Source organism: Megalobrama amblycephala, linkage group LG9 (assembly GCF_018812025.1).
Source record: "Megalobrama amblycephala isolate DHTTF-2021 linkage group LG9, ASM1881202v1, whole genome shotgun sequence".
Lineage (NCBI taxonomy): Eukaryota > Metazoa > Chordata > Actinopteri > Cypriniformes > Xenocyprididae > Megalobrama > Megalobrama amblycephala.
The window spans coordinates 39661222-39669012 of NC_063052.1; the positions used below are offsets into that span (position 1 = coordinate 39661222).

The 7791-nt window shown below is 37.3% G+C and overlaps 1 pseudogene; it reads left to right on the top strand.

The window, feature by feature from the left end:
• The first annotated feature begins 3084 nt into the window (after nucleotides 1–3084).
• On the top strand, nucleotides 3085–6058 carry LOC125275881 (annotated as a pseudogene).
• The last annotated feature ends 1733 nt before the right edge of the window (nucleotides 6059–7791 follow it).

Below are 7791 nucleotides of genomic sequence, written 5' to 3' on the forward strand. Positions count from 1 at the left end.
ACAATAAGAGGTTCAAAATTAAGCTTTGATCTCTTTTTCTGATCTTTACATATAATGATACCTAAATATTTAACTTCAGATTTGACTGGGATGTCACAAATTTTAAAAGATTTTTTTTGTCTAAGGCTAAATGAACTTGATCTTTATTTTTTTTTAAAAGAGTTGTGTCATCAGCTAGTTGGCTTATTAATACTGACCGGTTTGCCACAGAGATACCTTTCAAATTACTATTCTGAATGTGGATGGCTAAGAGTTGCATAGGAAGCAGAAAAAGATAAGGCGAGATAGGGCAGCCTTGACGAATGCCTCTATCTATGTTGAACCTATGAGTAGTACCATATTGTAATTTAATTGAAGCATTGGCATTCGTCAAGTTTTTAGTCATTTTAGTCTTTTCTCATTCTATGATGTCATTACGTTGCCGTCTTGACTCCAGCCAATCGCTGCATTGCTGATCGTGGTTTCGTGTATCGATACATCTGCCCTTTTCATGGAACACGAGAACACGCAGTAATCTTAGACAACTTAATCCAGATATTTTAATCCAATCTGCAAATTCGTTTGAAGAACCAAATTAGCCAGAGTTCAGTTATCACGATTAGAAGATCTGGCATCTGTCAAATCATCTCGGATGTATTAAGCGAGGTACGAAGAATATGCCCCAGGACTTTTTAATGTTTAAAGTGTTTTAGTGTGTGTGTTTTTTTTGTTTTTTTTTTAATATGTAAAACACAAAAAGGCTTATAACAGATTTGTGATTTGTGATGTTGGTATAGGATATGTAAGAAAATTAAGAGACGACTGCAAAATGATCAGTTTCTCTTGCTTTACTGTTTGTGTTTGAGTAAAATTAACATGTTTTATTCCATAAATTAGTGACAGCATTTCTCCCAAATTCCATATATAGTCATTTAGGGCATTTATATGACACTGAAAATAAACAAAAAATAAATATGTTTTTTTATGGCCTCAGTAATGCAAAAACAATATCATCAATTTCTTTAACACTGGAAGAGTCCAGAAATGAATATATGTCGTCAGTTCCAGAGAATCAGTAAATAAATTCTGATGTGTTACTGGAAAACTACAAACCTGATGAGAAACACACACAAAAAACTTTCCAATAGAATAATAGTGAATGCACGTTAGGGACACCTGCTGGTCAATGCAAATATGGTGCTTAAAAATGGTCAGGAGTGTGAAAGTACCAGAATGTGTGCTACATGACTCACAAAGGCTTGATATATAAACATACACACACAAATACATCTGAAAAATAATAATGAATGAGATCTTTTGAAGTATTTATGCTCAGTGTTTCATAATTTTGTAAATGGCCATGCTTCTGTTAAACAGAGGGAAATGATGTTCTTTAGTCTGGATAAAACCGAGTGAAAGTGATTAAGGTGGACTAGAAGGCTGTGGAAGTGCTTGTGCAACAAGAGGGAAAAACTTCCAATCTGAGGTAGCAGCATATTTAAAGTAAGTTTAACCTAGATCAGTTCTAAAGAGGGACACACAAAGATTATAACTTGATTGAGAACGTAATGAGTAATTTCCAGGCAATTTCCATTGAATAAAACAACAGATATAAGAAGGCAGATAACCCAATATGGCTTTATATATCAGTAAGTACCAGTGTATTTTTCTTTGAGTGTTTAACGAAGGCCAAGCAACTCTTTTGTTTAAGTCACCATAGTGTTTTATGTATAATTTTATGTTATAAATATCAAAGCAAGAAGATAAGAGGGAGCTGATACACTGCATCACCATGATCAATAACCGGTAAAGAAGCAGACACTAGTTTCTTCCTCACACTGAATGAAAAGCTGGAATAATTTCTAAAATAAAATCCTAACTTTTTCTTGACTTTTTGCCTCAAATAATTAATATGTGAACTGAAAGTAATGTGTTATCGATATAGTTATACTGAGGTATTTGTACTTCAGCACTGAGGTAATTTGACCCCCCTGAGAAGAGTCCAAGAGCGATTTTTGAGTTTGAGAATAACATGCATTTAGTCTTGTCAGCATTTAAGACCAGCTTCAAAGCACAAAACCTGTTATGGATATCAAAAGCAGACTGTAAAAAAAAGCCACAGATTGCTCCTTAGAGAAAGCTGAGCAAAATATCTGGGTTTAGGAACATTTATCAAAGAAAAGAAAATGTTTTTAAATGCAAAGCATGAATAATTGTGTACATTTATTAATCAATTAAGTCATAAAACCGCTGGTTATTTGTAAAGTGAAAGTGATTGTTTTGTAGGCCATACTCACTGAAACTGAATATGTCTGACACGCTTCTGTTTAAATCAACATAAATTCACACTTGACTCTATTTTTCAATTTTTCATTTTTTACTCTTAATTCATGTTCATGCATTTCAGTCACATGACATTTATACCATTCACTGAATACAAATGCATAAAACTAAATCAAGTTTTGCAATGATGGAAGTAAAATGCATCAGTCATGTATTTGTGTCACATGGAGGCCTATCTGATGAGGTCGTCTCTGATTGGATGAGACTCGTGAAGAGGCGTGTCCAGTTATTTATTTATTTACTTATGCTGCATTCACGTCACCTCGTATTTACCGGAATCTTGAAATGACAACACGTGACGTTATATTCGGAGCTGTTCACGTCCTTTTGGTCCTTGGACTGGGAATTATGCGTTTCCATGGCACCACTATCAACGCCTAAATGAATCTACAGTGGTCAGGTGGTACAAGCGCCCACGTGGTACATCTGGGAGCTTTCAGAAAACTCCCAGCTTACAAGCTGTAACTACGATCTCTACGAGGATGTGAATGCTTTTTACAAGCTAGAATCTCGTAACTACAGGAATTACAAGGCCGCGTGAACGCACCTTTATTGATTGATTGTCCTGTTTGTTTTGGACCGTGACAGAATGTTTTGTTGTATGTTCACCGTTTATGCTGTTCAACTATAGTGTAAAAATGTTTTGAGAGAGTTTAAAAAAAGATAATATAGTTAATAACAAAATTAAATGATTTTTACGACACGACTTTTCCTCAACATATGACCTCTGGAATGAAAACGAAAGCGTGATTCCATCAATCAGCCAGAGAGGGGCAGAGACGAGATGAAGTTTCGCTTTAATGCACCGTTAGTTCTGCTCAGGGCGCTCGACTAAAACATAATGGACAAAATGGTTGATAGACTGTCTTTTAAAACATGCTCTGTAGACAAAGGAATATTCTTGCTTATATTGTTATGGTTTTACCCTTTTATTAGCGATGCGCTGCAAGGTAAGAACATAGTTTCTGTGAAACGGTCGACAGCAAAAATAGCGACCATCAAATTGCAGTCACTTATTGTTACTGTTAGGCTACTGTATAATATTATAAAATGTAATATAAAATAAAAATACATTTCTATAGTATTTTTTTTTTTATAGTACAGTTTGTTTTCAGTAGTTTTAACAACCATTTGTCGCCTACATGTTTCAGGAAGCGTGCGCTTCTGTGTTGTCATAGTTTTTTTATATGTTCCTCAGGGAAACACTTCCTGCACTACAAGTTTACAGTCCTGACTAAAGCAGACACATTCCCAGAGTTCAGTGCTGAGGGTGTTTATGATGACAGACGGATCAAACACTTCAGTGATGAAGAAAGAGTCTGGATTCTGACTGAAGATGACCGGACTGAACCTCCTAAAGATCCACCTGATTCTAGAGACTGGTTCATTCATCAGATCAGGACTCTGACAAACTGCACAAACTCACAGTGTTCTGGTGAGATTCATGATTTACTCTCATTCATTATCAGACATTATATTCACTGTAAGTTTGTCATGAGTGTTGTTCTGTGATTGCAGAGCTTCATGTTCTTCAGAGAATAATTGGCTGTGAACTGGAGAAACTTCCTGATGGAACAGTGAATCTGACTGTCTTTGATGAATATGGATTTGATGGAGAGGATTTTATATCCTTTAATTCTGACACTATGAAGTGGATTGATAAAAACCCCAGAGCCAAAGAAACTAAAGAGAAATGGGATCATCAAACAGAACGAAACCAGTTCATCAAGTATTTCCTCAAGACCTGCATTGACTGGATCTCAAAGTTTATCAACACAAAACAGAGTAAGTTCTGATCAGATCAGTTTAATAAACTCCTGTCTCTGTGAGTGAGTGTGACATAAGTTCACAATGTCATCATTTAGTTAAAAAATAACTACTGATGAGTTGAAAATGTAAAGCTTCTGAGAACACATTCAGAAATGTTGAAATATCTTTATGTAAATGTTTTATTTGACTTTCTGTTTTTGTAGTGACACATCAGCAGCCCTTCACATTATGAAGCACTTGTATTTATGAAAATATATATATTTGGTTGTTTTCATGTATGCAAGTGTTTTCTCTATACTTCTTGTGATTGATTAGTCACAAAAGGTGTCTCCACATTTTTGTAAATGTTTATTTGCATTATTATTTTCTGCTCCAGGTTCTCCAGATGTTCATGTCTCTGTGAGGAAAGCTCCTGATGATGACAGTAATCTGGTTCTGACGTGTCTGGCCACTGGTTTCTACCCCCAGAGATGTTCAGATGAACATTAGATTGAACAAAACTAAACTTGAACATCAAACATCTTCAGGAATCAGACCAAATGATGATGAAACCTTTCAGATGAGAATCAGTGTGAAGATCGACAGAAATCATGAAGGATCTTATGACTGTCTGCTCATTCACAGCAGTCTGACTGAACCAGTTTCAGTAAAATGGGGTAAATATCACCATAAATTCAGTCTTGAGTGAATATGTGAAGATTTATACAGTAACACTGCTTCTGCTTTATTAACATATGAAACTAAATAAAAGTCTGTCAATATGTAGAAAGACAACATGATAACACTGATGTTTCTGTCACAAACTACAGTTAAAGTGCCTCAACTCAGTTCAACAGTTAAAAACATTTACAAAGTTTGTGTTTTTATTTTATTTATTCATTTATTTGTTTTATTTTTTGCAGATGGAAATTATGCTGACTGTGAAACAGAATCTCAGAATCTCACTTTAATATTATTAGTTGTAGCTCTAGCTCTATCTCTAGCTGTAGTTCCAGCTCTCATTGTGTTTATTTGGCGGCTCTGCATAATGAAAAATTCGAAAGGTGAGTTCTAAATTGAACACTGTTGCTTTAAATGTCTTGATTTTCAATATCCTAGATTTAAAGACATTTCAAAATGTATGATGTTTTGACTGTATATGCTGTATGACAGTATAAATATAATTTTGATTTTATTTGATGGACACACAAGATCCATAACAAATGAATTTGAAGAATTGTGACATGATCTTTTTGTACTCAAACTAAAAATTTTATATAATTACTGTATTTTCTCTAGATAAGATGAGAAGAAATGCTGATAAATTTAGAAGGAAGATGATGAAGAGACCTGAGCATGATCCTTCACTCACAGGTATCAAATCAAAATTCAGTCCAAACTGCAAATAAAGACACCAGTCTAGTGTTTAGTGATGTGTTTTCATGTGATAAATACAGACTTAACTGGGATTTAGATGTTATTTGGATTTTTTTTAACAGCTTGAGCATTATTTCAGGAACATGATATTGATATGTATAACATTAAGTTTTATATTATCTGCTGTATTTTTTCTAGGTCAGGAGAGCAGCTTTGATGATGAAAATAGAGTGAAGACAAGACTTCGCCCTGATAGAGGAAATGACTTTGTAGGACTGAGCAGGACGAGGCCGAGATCCGTGGGAAAAGAGCAAGGTTCACTCTGAGGTTCACCTTTGTGTCGCACCAACCTCAAGTTTCTTGCAGAGGAGCTCTGGAAAGATAAAAGAAGAAGTGACGACAGTGAAGGACGAGAGAGGATCCAGCCTGGGACATTTATGTTTTATTATGTTTTAATGCATCTGTTGTCCATGAGAGTTATGATTTACTCTCGTTTTGTGTTTGTTTATTTTATGATTCAAGTTCTTGAAACATTCGCCAGTTCCTGCCTGAACTTTAAACATCATTAAAGACTGTAATAGAGGAGAATAAATCATCATCTCCTCACACAGATATCTCCACATCACAGTCTCATGATCCAGTGTTTTCATCAAGAGTTCAGTGCTGATGGATTTACAGACTGAACTGAGATGTGAACAGATTGTGGTTTATTGGTACCGGTTATAAATGCAATTTAACTTATTTTGTTTGTCAGGGACGGTACTGAATAACATTGCTGGACAATTCTGAGAAGCAGATGTTCTGTGTTCCCTTTCGAAAGAGACGCTAGTGGAACGCCTTCACGTGAACCGGTGTCTGAAACGCATATCAAATCTCTGCAATATCATATTGACTGGCGACAGCCCATGACATCATAACAATGCGACCCGTGTGTATATAAGGGGTGCCTAAACAACATGCTAGTATGATTTTTTTGAGAAAAAGAAGTACAATTTGGGTCTTCTTAGGTGAGAGTGCTGGTTTTTGCTTATTGTATGTTCTCTGGTGAGACCAGACCACACTCCTTTGTTTTTCTCTATTAGCGAGTAAGCTGGGCTCCTCCCACTTGAGAGTGGTTTTGAGGCCGCTGCTCTGTTGCAGGCTGGCCCTCTTCAGGACGCCTTGATAGCCAACTCAGGGTAGAGTAGTTTTCCTCTCCTACAGGTTTGGAGGGCTGCTTTTGCAAAGAGACGAGCACTTTGACTTCATATAGATTATATGTCTAGTGTTTGTCCACCTGATTTTGTTACTCATCCTAAGATTAATTTAGGATAACTAAGGCTTTACGGTATTCTTTAGCCACTTTAGTGGTGTCATTTTGAGTGATTTTGTCTTGAGTGTGTTCAGCTAGAAGCCAGGTCTGCTTCCCTGGTGGCATTTGGGGTTGACTGCATTCCCCTGAGAAGTGATTGGCTGGGGTTCCTCTGGCCCCCTAGCCACGCCCCCTTAAAGGGACCCCTTTCCTTTGAAGTGGTTGGTTCGGGGCCTTTGTGTAGCCTTGGCAGGCCTTCGTGTGTGAGATATGGAGACCGCTTTGAGGCTTGTAGCTCAGGCTTTGACCGGTGGGAGCGCTGTCACTGACAGCTCATTTGTGACCCGTAGGGTGAGTGGGTCTGGCGTTTCATTTGAATTTGCCAGATTCTGACAGTTGTCACTGCCATGCGTGGCATGCACTCCCCTCAGCATGGCAGCGTGGGTATATGGTTCCCCTAGCGTCTTTACGCAGTGTTAAGTTCCCTTTTGAAAGGGAATGTCTCAGGTTACGCGTGTAACCATGGTTCCCTGAGACCAGGAAACGAGACACTGCGTCTCTTAGCCATGCCTCGTCCCTTCAGATGATAAGAGGATGGCATGTAGTTTGGGCACCCCTTATATACATGCGGGTTGCATTGTTATGATGTCATGGGCTGTTGCCAGTCAATATGATATTGCCAAGATTGTTTCAGACACCGGTTCACGCGAAGGCGTCCCCTAGCCTCTTTGCGCAACATCTCATTCCCAGTTCTCAGGGAACCATGGTTACATGCGTAACCTGAGACGTTTCTTAGGCTGTATTTTTGTCAGGCTGACTTTTTCTTATTTTCTGCATCAAATGACAGGAAAGACAGGAGAGGATTCAGAGGCTCATCAAACACACTTCTGCTCTCCTCTAAAATAAAATGTGTGTCTGAACTTCAAGGTAAAAGAGGTTGATTCTAGTCACTTCTCCTGTGTTTGCCAGTATGGGTAACTTCACACAGTGTTTGTCAGGCTGTAATACATAAAAAGTCGACTGAAAGTTTTTTGGTTTATTTTACTTAATAG